Source organism: Aegilops tauschii, chromosome 2 (genome assembly GCF_002575655.3).
Source record: "Aegilops tauschii subsp. strangulata cultivar AL8/78 chromosome 2, Aet v6.0, whole genome shotgun sequence".
Classification (NCBI taxonomy): domain Eukaryota; kingdom Viridiplantae; phylum Streptophyta; class Magnoliopsida; order Poales; family Poaceae; genus Aegilops; species Aegilops tauschii.
Genome location: NC_053036.3, coordinates 49211722 through 49223612, shown reverse-complemented (window position 1 = coordinate 49223612; position 11891 = coordinate 49211722). Strand labels below are relative to the sequence as shown.

The 11891-nt window shown below is 45.2% G+C and overlaps 1 long non-coding RNA gene across 1 annotated transcript; it reads left to right on the top strand.

Annotated features, from left to right (window-relative positions):
* The first annotated feature begins 945 nt into the window (after positions 1-945).
* On the top strand, positions 946-6646 carry LOC109763875 (uncharacterized). Its single transcript, XR_012201737.1, has 3 exons — positions 946-1158; positions 1230-1516; positions 1604-6646. It is a non-coding gene; the product is annotated as an uncharacterized lncRNA (long non-coding RNA).
* The last annotated feature ends 5245 nt before the right edge of the window (positions 6647-11891 follow it).

Sequence of the window (11891 nt, the reverse complement as noted above, 5' to 3'; positions counted from 1 at the left end):
CTAAAGGGCCTCCTGCCTGGGCTCGCAGCACCGGCCACGTGGAGGCCCATCTGTCCCGGTTAGTATAAGAACCGGGACTAAAGGCCTAGGCATTAGTAATGACCCTTTAGTCCCGGTTCCCCAACCGGGACAGATGGGCCCTATGAACCGGGACAAATGGCCCTTTTTCTACTAGTGTAGCCTCCACCTCCACAATCTATATGCGGCTAATCGGTCGACGATTTTTAGCCCGTCAAGCTTGGCTTCAGCGGGAGCGAAAGGGCTGTGGCCTTCCTAGGGGCCGAGCACCGCCGAACTCCCATGCTCTACTCTTCCTCACTGCCGCTGGCGGCCTTGGACATGCCGGCTTCATGGTCGTGGCAGCGAGGCGCGGGCGTGGCGGAGCTGGCAACTTCTTCCTCGTCCTTGATCATCTTGTAGACTTCGTCGTCACCGTGCAGTCTGGACGATTGCAGGCATTTTCAAGGTCGGCGTTGGAGATGCTCTTGCATACTCTTTGAGAGTTTAATAATTCATTTAAAGTATTTTATAAAATTATCAAACGATTTGAATTCTAATGATTTTGATTATATGGTTTTTTAATGGAAGGTTTGATTTGGGAGATTACTAGCAAGATGCCCATGTGTTGCACGAAACATCAAGATGCATTTGTATGAGTAGTTTATCTTGTGAGAGAAAAGGATAAACGAGGGAATGCCTTATTTGCAAATGTGGAGAGGGGTGTGGGTATCTTTTTGCAAAATTGCCATAGTTTCCTTCCTATCCGTCGAATATAAATCAGATGGCCTGTATTGCAGGATGACAGGCACACCATCATCACCAACTCTGTTTTTTATAAGAGTAGAGATGTCATTCCCAATAATTTTCTTGCACTATTAAGTGTTGCCCAAACGCAAGAAATATTATAAAAACAATGTTGGGGCCGAGTGGCTGGCACGTAGCACGGATCAGGCCGTCACGTGTGCATCTGTATTCGTCTCCACCGCTAGCTTATCCATTCGTCTCCACCGAGATGCATCTGCATTGAGCTCCCTTACTTCTCTCGTTCCATCCCTCTTTCTCATCCCTGTGCTTCCACCGATATTCAGCTCTGGATGTGAAGCCTCCAAAGTCACTGGCGCCCCCCGTCCCCCGGAGCAAGCGCCGCCACCGGATCCCGTCCCGTCCCCTCCCCTCCTCTGTGTGTGTGTCTCTCTCTCTCATTTCCTCATATCATTCTATGCTTGCAGGTCGTCGGCGTACGCCCCGGCCATGGCGCGGTCGCGGCAAAACTTGAGCTGGATCCGCTCCTCGTATAGCTTGCATGCCAGCGTCCACTTGTACTCCTTCCCCTTGGAGGGCGACCCCTCGCCGGCGCCGTCGGCCAGGTTCTCTGACGAGGTCCACGTGTGCACGCGCCGCGCGATGGACGTCGACATCAGGGGACTCTCCCTCCCGTCCGCGTCCTCAACCTCCGGCTTTTCCTGCGGCTCTGACGCAGGCTGCTGCACATCCTCTTGGTGGTCTTGTCCGTCAGGTTGCACATCTTCTTCAGCCTGCATGTTCTTGCTCCTCTGTTCTTGCTGGTCTTCCTCGGTTCTCCTAATGTAGGCGATTTCTTCAGCTTGCAGGTCTTCGCTGCATTCTTCGGCCACCTTCGACTCCACCCATGCTTTCGGTCAGATTCATTTCGAGGAAGGTGGTCTTCACTCTGTTTTTGGTCGCAAGATTCATTCTCAATTGCATGCCTTCTTTGACACCCTTTCTGCAAATAGATTATTTCCACAGGATTGCCCTCGATTTCATCGAGAACTCCCTTCAGATTCCCAGATTCTCATTGCCTTATTCGCTGTGAAATCGAAGATTTGTGTCTTGCTGACCCGCTCACGTTTCTTGGCCTCCATTGTTAAAAATATGAGCAAATTACTACGAGATTTAATCTGAATAAATAGGAAATAGATCATGGCAGCAATAGTAGAGATTAAACTAATCATGCGAACTAGAATAGTAGATGAACATATCACATCTAGGGCACATACTAGAAGCATGAATTCTACCACGATCTCGAACAGGAAGGATAGAATCACATACGGTGCAGCGGGAGCAGCACCGCCGGCGTTGACGTTGTCGCCCATGTCGTCGAGGATGAGGTTGCCGAGGTCGGGGAAGAAGTCGTCGTTCGCGATCCAAGCTTGCGCTTCTTGGGAATTGGTATATTGACTTTCGCCAAACAACCCCAAGTACGTGGGTAAGAGAGTTTCAATCTTTTCCTTTCCCATTCCTCAAAAGGAGTCATGGTCTTATGCTTTGTGGGAACTCGGTTTAGGATATGACACGCAGTCATTAGCGCCTTCCCCCACCATTCCTTGGAAAGACCCGATGTGTCTAACATGGTGTTAACCATATTAGTTAGAGTTCGGTTCTTTCTTTCGGCTACCCCATTTGACTGAGGTGAGTAGGGAGGCGTCCTCTCATGGATTATACCATGTTCCGCACAAAACAAATCAAATGCATTAGAAAAATACTCTCCACCACGATCGGACCTAAGCCGTTTAATTTTTTTTATCAAGTTGGTTCTCTGCCTCAGCTTTATAGTTTTTAAAGAAAGTTAAAGCCTCATCTTTTGATTTCAGAAGATACACATAACAATATCTAGTGGAGTCATCAATCAACGTCATGAAGTATCTCTTTCCACCTTTTGTCAACACGTCATTCATCTCACAAAGATCAGAATGTATAAGCTCTAGTGGCGCCAAGTCTCTTGCCTCAGCAGTCTTATGGGACTTGCGAGGTTGCTTAGCTTGCACACATACTTGGCATTTGGAGCCTTTGACAGTAGAGATATTAAACTCATATTGGCTAGCCGCGTCATGCAACCAAAGTTAATATGAAAAAGTCGTGAATGCCAAATATCAGACTCATTATTGTGGCAAACATTATTAATAACTTTATTGCAAATATCTAACAAGGATAGGCGAAACAAGCCTCCGTACTCATAGCCTTTTCCAACAAATTGTCCACACTTAGAAATTACAACTTTATTGTATTCCAAAACCAACTTAAAACCATCTCGACATAAACGGGAACCGCTAACGAGATTTTTATTGATGGACGGCACATGATGAATGTTCTTCAGACGCACGGTCTTCCCCGAAGTAAACTTCAGATCGACCGTACCAACACCTCGAACGATGCCATGTGACCCGTTCCCCATCAGCACGGGAGAAGTCCTTGTGACCTGGTAAGAAGAAAACATGGAGGCATCAGCACAAACATGTACATTGGCACCGGTGTCAATTAACCAATCAGGAGATTGAAATATTGAAAGGATGGTAGGAAGAATACCGTACCCAGAATCCTTCATATCAGTATCACCGATGACAACATTAGCGGACTTGCCGCTCTTCTCATGTTCGCGCTCCTCAAAGCGGTTAGGACACTTCGGAGCCCAGTGATTAGGATCACCGCAGACATGGCAAAGTCCCTTCCCCTTCTTATGAGAATTCTTCTTGAAGTTGGTAGAATGTGACGGCTTGTTCTTTGTATCAAACTTGCTTTTGCCCTGAGTTTTGTTCTTGTTATTTTTGAACTTGTTGGGCGGGAAGTTCTCTTCTGTACCATGTGGGCACTAGAAGCTCCCTCAGCAACTCGAGCATGTGTGTCCTTTGCTCTCGCCTTCTCTTCAACATCAAGAGTACCAATGAGATCCGCAACGGAAAACTCCTTTCTCTTGTGTTTCAGGGAAGTAACAAAATTGTTCCACGAAGGTGGAAGCTTGGCAATGATGCCTCCGGCAACAAATTTGTCCGGCAACACACACTTGAAGTACTCAACTTCTTTTGCGAGCGACTGTATCTCATGAGCCTGCTGTACAACAGAGCGCTCATCAATCATCTTGTAGTCATAGAATTGCTCCATGACGTACAACTCGCTGCCGGCGTCCGAGGCACCAAACTTGGCCTCGAGCGCAGCCCGCATGTCCTTGCCGTTGTCAAACGACATATACGAATCCACAATGGAGTCATCAAGAACACTCAGAAGAGCGCCTTTAAAGAGAGTATCGATCTTCTCAAAAGCTTCCAGCTGTGCTGGATTAAGATCGCCCTCAGGCTTCCCCTTGGTGGCGTCATAGCAGCTCATGGTCTGAAACCAGTAGACTGCTCTCGTGCGCCACCTCTTATATTGCGCCCCTTAAAGGCAGGCGGCTTCAGATGCGCAGCAAAACCACTCGGAGTAAATTGCCTACGATCAGGTTTTTGGATTGTTGGAAATATGAGCAAATTACTACGAGATTTAATCCGAATAAATAGGAAATAGATCATGACAGCAATAGTAGAGATTAAACTAATCATGCGAACTAGCATAGTAGATGAACAGATCACATCTAGGGCACATACTAGAAGCATGAATTCTACCACGATCTCGAACAGGAAGGATAGAATCACATACGGTGCAGCGGGAGCAGCACCGCCGGCGTTGACGTTGTTCGCGAAGTCGTCGCTGCCAGCAGTCGCGCGAGTGCGCTCCCCAAAAACCTGATCGCCCCTCTCCCGTACAGGATCACGAGAGGCAGGGTTCCGAAGGCCTGCTGTCCCTTTTCCCGGTGCACACCGGAAGGAGGGATGGAGAAGACTTGCTTGACGGCGCAATGATCTGGAATGGTGGTGAGAAACCATACGAGGCGGCAGCGGCTAGGGTAGAGTAAACCCCACGTCCGAGTCGTCACGATCCAAAAGAATCGGAAACGGTTCAGTAATTAACGCGTCCGTTAATTATTAATTAATGACTCACGTGGTGTGGCGTGAAGGAGGAGGAGCGCGCGTGTAGGTCTTCTCTTCTCATGCTCATACAAGTGGTAGTAGTGCTCACCTTATAAAGAGGTGCAGCTCTCTCTCAACTTATGAGGTGGGACTAAACTTTAGCCTCACTTACTCCACTCACATGTGTGCATGAATGGGCCAAGAGAATTTCAGAATTTTAGTTGGGCTTTGGGCCAAAAGCCCACTGGCAAATTCCAACATCCATTGCCTGCAGACGAACATGGCAACACTCCAATCTCTTTTCCTCAACCGCATGTCCGCATCAGTACTTTGTCTCAAGAAAAAATGTCCGCATCAGTACTGAATGTGAAGCCAAGTCCCAGAAACACCGTTCCAGACCACCAGATCCGGAGTGCCGCCGCCGGATCCTGTCCCCATCACGCCTGCAGTCAAGAACCGGGACAACGTCGTGCGCCCTTCCCCGTCTCCAACGCTCCAGTGCCCACGCCGTCGATGCTGTCGTCATTTCAGCATCATTCGAATGTGTGTGGATTTGGTAACCTCATTGCCTTCCCATCGTGTTTATCGTGTTGGGTTAACAACAGAGTGTGCGTGCGTGATGGCTGGATGTACCATGTACGGGCAGAAACTCTGTTGATGGGATGGCGGGTTGAATACTAAACAATGCAGGGCCTTTTTTGTAAAACCGAAGCGTTTTCCTGTCACTTAAACAGGGACCGCGGGTTCAATTTTGAAAACGTATAAGGAATTATGTGCATAAAGGATGACGAGGTACGATCAGAAACAGTAGCTGCTTTATTATTAACTAGGAAACATGCCCGTGCGTTGCAACGGGAGAAAAAAATAATCCCTCATACACACCAAGCGACATCAGCATATCCCTTGAAAATTTTCATGATGCACACGACAAACAATAATATAACTGGTGTTGCACAAAAACATAAAGGTGGGATAATTTTTGAAGTATACTCAAGATGTTTCCAATTTATTAGACAACAGAAATATCTACCTAATTGTAATCATCTCTTTACGCCTTTGTTATCGTCCTCCTCGGTCATGCCCAGCAAGCAAATGTTGCATTAGGATGAAAATAGCAAAGTACATTTTAGTACTAAATCATAGCATGTGCATAAGAGCGTTATTTTTGTCTTGCTGATATATGTTTTTGCAACTGTAATTCAAGTCAAGACTTAATTTGGTTGCAAAGATATTAGACGGCTCCACTGCAAACAAACATTTTGTAAGGACATGCATGCGAAATGTTCAGGGTTGCATATCAACAGTGATATTTTTTTAAAGAATATGAACACAATTTCAAACAATATGGTAATCAACGTTATGCCACTGATTTACATAAAGCTCGTATCAGTTGTTTAGTGTACATCATCATATAGGGGTTGGTTATTGTGCACTGTATGAAAATAGAGAGGATGATTTATGTATCTGTTGTTATCTTTAGCATATGGTAGCTGGTAGGAATCAAAATCCCCTATGGTGTAAATAATAGGTTTTGGGAGAGCATCAAACTATGATGCATACTAAACACAATTTTAGAAATGATTAACATGCAAGGTAATAGCATTTTTGAAATCTACACTTTTTTGAGAAATTTTCATATATAACGCCTAAGATTTGGAGGTAGGATTTGAACGGTACGAATATATTATATGGTGTAAATAATAGGTTTTGTGAGAGCATCAAACTATGATGCATGCTAAACACATTTTAGAAATGATTAACATGCAAGGTAATAGCATTTTTGAAATCTACACATTTTTTTGAGAAATTTTCATATACAACGCGTTAGATTTGGAGGTAGGATTTGAAAGGTATGAATATATTAGAAATGTTTGAATCTCAAAAAAAAAGTTAAACGGAGAGAAAAAGTGGGTGGAACAAGATTCTAACCTGGGTCTTGTAGTTGAAAGAGTTACGCTCCAACCAGTCAGCAACGTATGTATAGTCATATTGTGTGTGGGGATGACTTCTTATTAATGAGCGGTGTAGCCAAAGAAAAGAAAAGAAAAAAGAAAAAGAAAAGAAGGAAAAAGGGTGTGGTTGGAGAGGGGTCGAACCTGGGTCTCCCCGGTAGAAGACATAGTATCCAGCCAGCGAGATAGGTATGTGTGCTCTTAATACAGAAGGGTGTCACCTGATATCAACCAGAAGCGAGGCGGATGCAGCCCAAACGAAACGTTTTTTCTAACTTATGGGTGGCATAGCGGGTAATTTGTGGCAACTTCGGGACTAATTTTAATGACGTACGACCAGAAGCACTATTTGCTTTATTATTAGGGGAAGACTAGGACTAGAAAACATGCCCGTGCGTTGCAACGGGAGAGAAAAAAAATCGACGTCACGGTGATGCATATAGTAAATTCCCGTTGGCGTGGCGGGGGCTCTGGTTGTATGGCATTGAGTGCAATAGCAATGCCTATCCAGAAATACCATCACTAAGTTCAAATTATTAATGTTCGAATAGACCTCATGTGTGTCCTTTGTCAGGTTTTTCAGTGCGTCCAAAACTTTCAAACTGATGTCCAGATACACTAATATTGGCTGAGCCTGCTCCGCCTCCTGAAGATGTGTGTCATACTGTCTTCTCTCTTCTCCTTTATATCTTTTTTGGGTTGTCCTTATATAAATTAAAATCCCACAAAATAAGCAAGGCATACCTACAATAGAACTCCTTTTCAACATGGAGTTTTACAAATAGAAACATGCAGCTGATAAACATGTGTGGCAGTAGGAGTATTCAAAGCGTGAAGGATTTGTAACACTACTCTTTCATGTTAAAAGGACTGCAACTGCATGAAGACTTTCTTTCACTTGGGGAAACCAAGCTAAGTAGCGGCAGAGAGTATAAGTACATCGCATCAGATAAAGACCATGAGCAACACATGGTTCAAGAAGAATGATATGACACAAGTCTTTAACATCCTAGGATCAGTTTTCTAGTAAAAACAATTCTAATTAAGAGAGCATGCTTCTTAAGACTGTGTTTTTTTTTCCAAATTGACAGCATTATATCTTGGCTCACCCTTGACCTGGATACCAAGGTTGTATGCAGATCATACAATTAGAATATAGCAGAATGTTTTTCCTTTTGTCCTGATGAAAGAAGTCTAGAACTTTATCGGACGATTTCTCCTTTCAAATTTATTCTCAGCCAACTTTCCCCCTAAATTTAGTGGATCAAGTTGTCAAAATTTGACCAATCCTAAGCACGTAGTAGTGACCTGTACCAAGAAATGCCGACCTTGAGCTGAATCCCAAAATTGCCATAGGCATCACCTGCTTAGAAGTTAAGAGTTATAAAACAGAGATAAATAATTTTCTTCACTATATAAATTTGCATAGATAGCTGGTCAGGAATACAGAGAGAAAAAATCTGTATAAAAAGAAGCAGTTAATTCAAGGCAGCACAGTTGCAACAAACAAATAGCTTAGCTTTTAGGTGCATCCAATCGGAAGTGAAATCACGTTTGTATCAACATGCAATGCAAAAGATAATGTATAATTAGCTAGATGCCTACTCTGATAATTACCTAGAGAACATATTCAGGGAGAGAAACAGAACAGAAGTGGGCTACGTACAATTGGCAGTAAATTATGATACATGTCTATGTACACAAAAGTGAGAAATTTCCATTACATTACATGGGCATCGGACATATGGTGATTAATTCCATCACAGGGAGAGAAATAATCAGAGACACAGAGCTACCTTGAGCAGGGATGAATATACTGCTAGAAAGCCAATGCATTAGGCATTACCGGAACAGGACAGATTAGCTGTGATGATACGCTGACAAATAATTTGTTCCTTATTTCCTAGGGAAAGATTATCTTATGTGCATCCAATCTGTAGATTAGCTACGGGCGAGCAGCAGGCGGCACCGCCGGTCAGCGACGCTATCAGTCGCGGGCTCGCGGGATCGCTGAGTGCCGTAGTTTAGGCACGGGGTGGCAAGTAGCAGCCACTTGTGGGCGATGGCTCATGGAAGTGCCATGGCAGCGGAAATCAGTTAACTCGTCGAGCCGTTGCGAGGTCTTGCCGGTCGAGGGCCTGATTTAGTATACGTGAATTAAGGATCGTGGGACAGCTTGTTAGCTCTTGAGGTCCTGCTGGCCGGACGTGCAGCTGGTACCTCCGGCGGCGGCGTGCATGTTGCAGCACTCGATGACCTTGGTGCTTGTTGCGGCGGTGGAGCGGGACGCCGTTCTCGACGCACTTGTCCTCGATCATGTGGTGGATGTGACAGCGCTGCCGCCTATTGCGTGATCACGAAGCGCTCGCCGTAGGAGCTGACCAGCGTGATCCATCGACTTTGCTTCCGTCCATGGTGTTCGCGACCATGATTCTCTTCCATACCTGATAGCTTGGAACACTCGATTTCGATTGGAAGTTTGGATCGATTTGATGCAAGGAAATCGATTCCTACAATATTTAAAGGCAAGGGGAAGGCTAGAAGAGCTGACTCAGATCTGGTCGGGACTCGTGATACTTGGATCGGTCTCTTGTTTGATACGGTCACGATCTCTGCATACACGGTCGAACAGATTGGACGGCCTCGGGCAGTTTTTATGGCGTTGGTTGTGCGGAAGAAGGAAAGTGACGGTGAATTAGTACCACCTTGGATTTTGGAAAAAAAATATGGACTTGTTGAAAAAAAACTGAGAGCGTAAATTCACGAGAAGAAGCGTATTGTGACGGTGAACTCACGGAGTCAATCCATGCTTTATTATATATATATATATATATATATATATATATATATATATATATATATATATATATATATATATATATATATATATATATATATATTAGGGAGAGAGGAGAGATTCGGTAAAGATAAAGATAAAAATAAGCACTTAGCAACGAAAACCCAGGATTCCATGAATCTATTCTCCCTGTTTTAATATCAGCACCATGGCAATGATAATCACCCCATGGAGCGACATCATTTCCTAATGTTAGCTTGCCCAGCAGATCGCGCCACCAGTAGCGTGTTTTTTTTATGCAAGACGCGTTCTCACCCAGTAGTATTTTGTTCTAGTTCCCCTGAACTGGCAACCGTGACTTGCGTAGATAGTCTCATTCCGATCCGCACGATCCGCACCAGGTGGGTTGTTCTCAAACGACAAAAGCCGTACTCTTAACTCGGAGCAGCTACATGTATTATATTATTATCGAAGAAATATTTTCAAAGTCTTTGTTTTGAGCAAACCAGATTGACCCGGCGTCACCAATCATTATGACCCTGTGTCTACAACCCGGCGTCATCAATAATCATGAACCGGCGTTGGCAACAATCATGACCCGGAATTATCAGCTTTTATAACCCGACAATGGTGGTAATCATAAACCGGCAAGTTTTACATTTTCAAGCCAGCTGGATATCAGTTGAATATTTCAGAGACTAATATTTTTGTCAAGTCAGAGCATTGAAAGCCAATTCAAATGGATTCTTTATTTACAAGAGCCAATATCAGCAAATGGGTTATGAAGCTGGCTTATTGACCCGGATATTCTAGGAGAAAATGTCAAGGACTCAATGATGATCAGGTGCCGGTTTACAAGAATATTTAACCCGGAGCACAACCTGTCAAATTTGTTTTTGTGTTTATGTTGCAGGATCAGTTTAACATGGATAAATCCAAATTAAACTGGGGGCTAATGTCGGGGATATACCCCGCGGTATGACCCGGCCGGACTTGGCATTTCGCTGATGACCCGGCGGAGGACTAGCGACTCATGGGTCTGGCGGCTCATTGGTCAGACAGCTCATGAACCAGACGACTCATGGATGGCCCCGACGACGGGTCAGATAGAGGACAAGGCCCAAGGCCCAGAAGGCCGGCTCACGTTTATGATGGGCCGGCTTAAGAAGAAAGGGATAACGAATATTTCCTTTACGAGGAAGCAAGACCCGGACTTGTAATTAACTTGTAAGAGAAGATAGACTAGTCCTAATCCTAATAGGACTCCACATGTAACCTGCCCCTTCAACATATATAAAGAGGGGCAGGGCTCCCCAAAGAGGGACAAGCAACAAGGAACAAGAGATAATCTCTAGGGCTAAACACCGAGAGCCGGAACCGGCGACTCTCCCGTGATCATAATGAGACCTAACCTCAAACAGCACGTAGGGTTGTTACCGGATGATGTTTCCCGGGGCCCGAAGCTGTCTAAACCCTTGTCTTGTGCGTTGATCCGCCCTGCGTCTCTCATCCCAATCAACCCCTCTCAAGCTACTACATAGATGCGCTGGCCTCAGGACTAAGTCCTGACACTAAGGACATCTGCCGTGACAATTCCACGACATTTGGCGCCCACCGTGGGGCTAGCGCACGGTGGTGTTGAGTTCTTGGAGGGATCTCTCTCAGGGATCGAGAATTTCATAAGTGTCCGGTTGAAGCAAGAGCCGGTTTGAAAGATCTGCATCAACTTCAAGTTCATCCGTCCTGATTTATAATCGATGGAGTTTTTTGATATGCGATGCTGAAGAACGGCCAAGACCAGGAACGGCGCCAGTTATGATTGGAAAATTAACAACCACAATACGGATTCGCCGATGCCGAGCCGCAGTTTATCGGTCTGAGTTCATGGTTTGGAAAATTAAAATTTCAAGGAAAGTATGGTTGTGCTGATTGCACTGTCGCTGCTGCAAGTTGAGAACGTGTCCGCAATCTATCAGATGCAATGATCAAGTCGCCGAAACCATGGTTTCCTGTTGCAGCACGTTTTCACCAGCGCGCTGAAGCCCGAGGTGTTTTGTCCTTACTGCTAGTACTACTTCCGAATCGTATCCATCAACCGTACCGACTACTACTACTACAAAAGACCAACAGGGTCTGTACTATTGACGGAAAGAAAAATCCAATCACTCTGGGTACTAGTGATTGTGGAAGCTACAGCAGGTGGCCCAATGCACACATCGTCCGGAGTTGGACCTATTTAAAAACTACTTACGGGCGATGATTCGAGACCTACGAGACTCACAGCAGTATCTTAAACCGCCGGCAACCCTCGCACGTCCTGAGCCGCCATGGCTCCCCTTGCCGCGGCCTCTGTTTAAACCACCGCCGTCCGCGGTCGTGCGTCGAGCTGCCGGCGACCGTCGT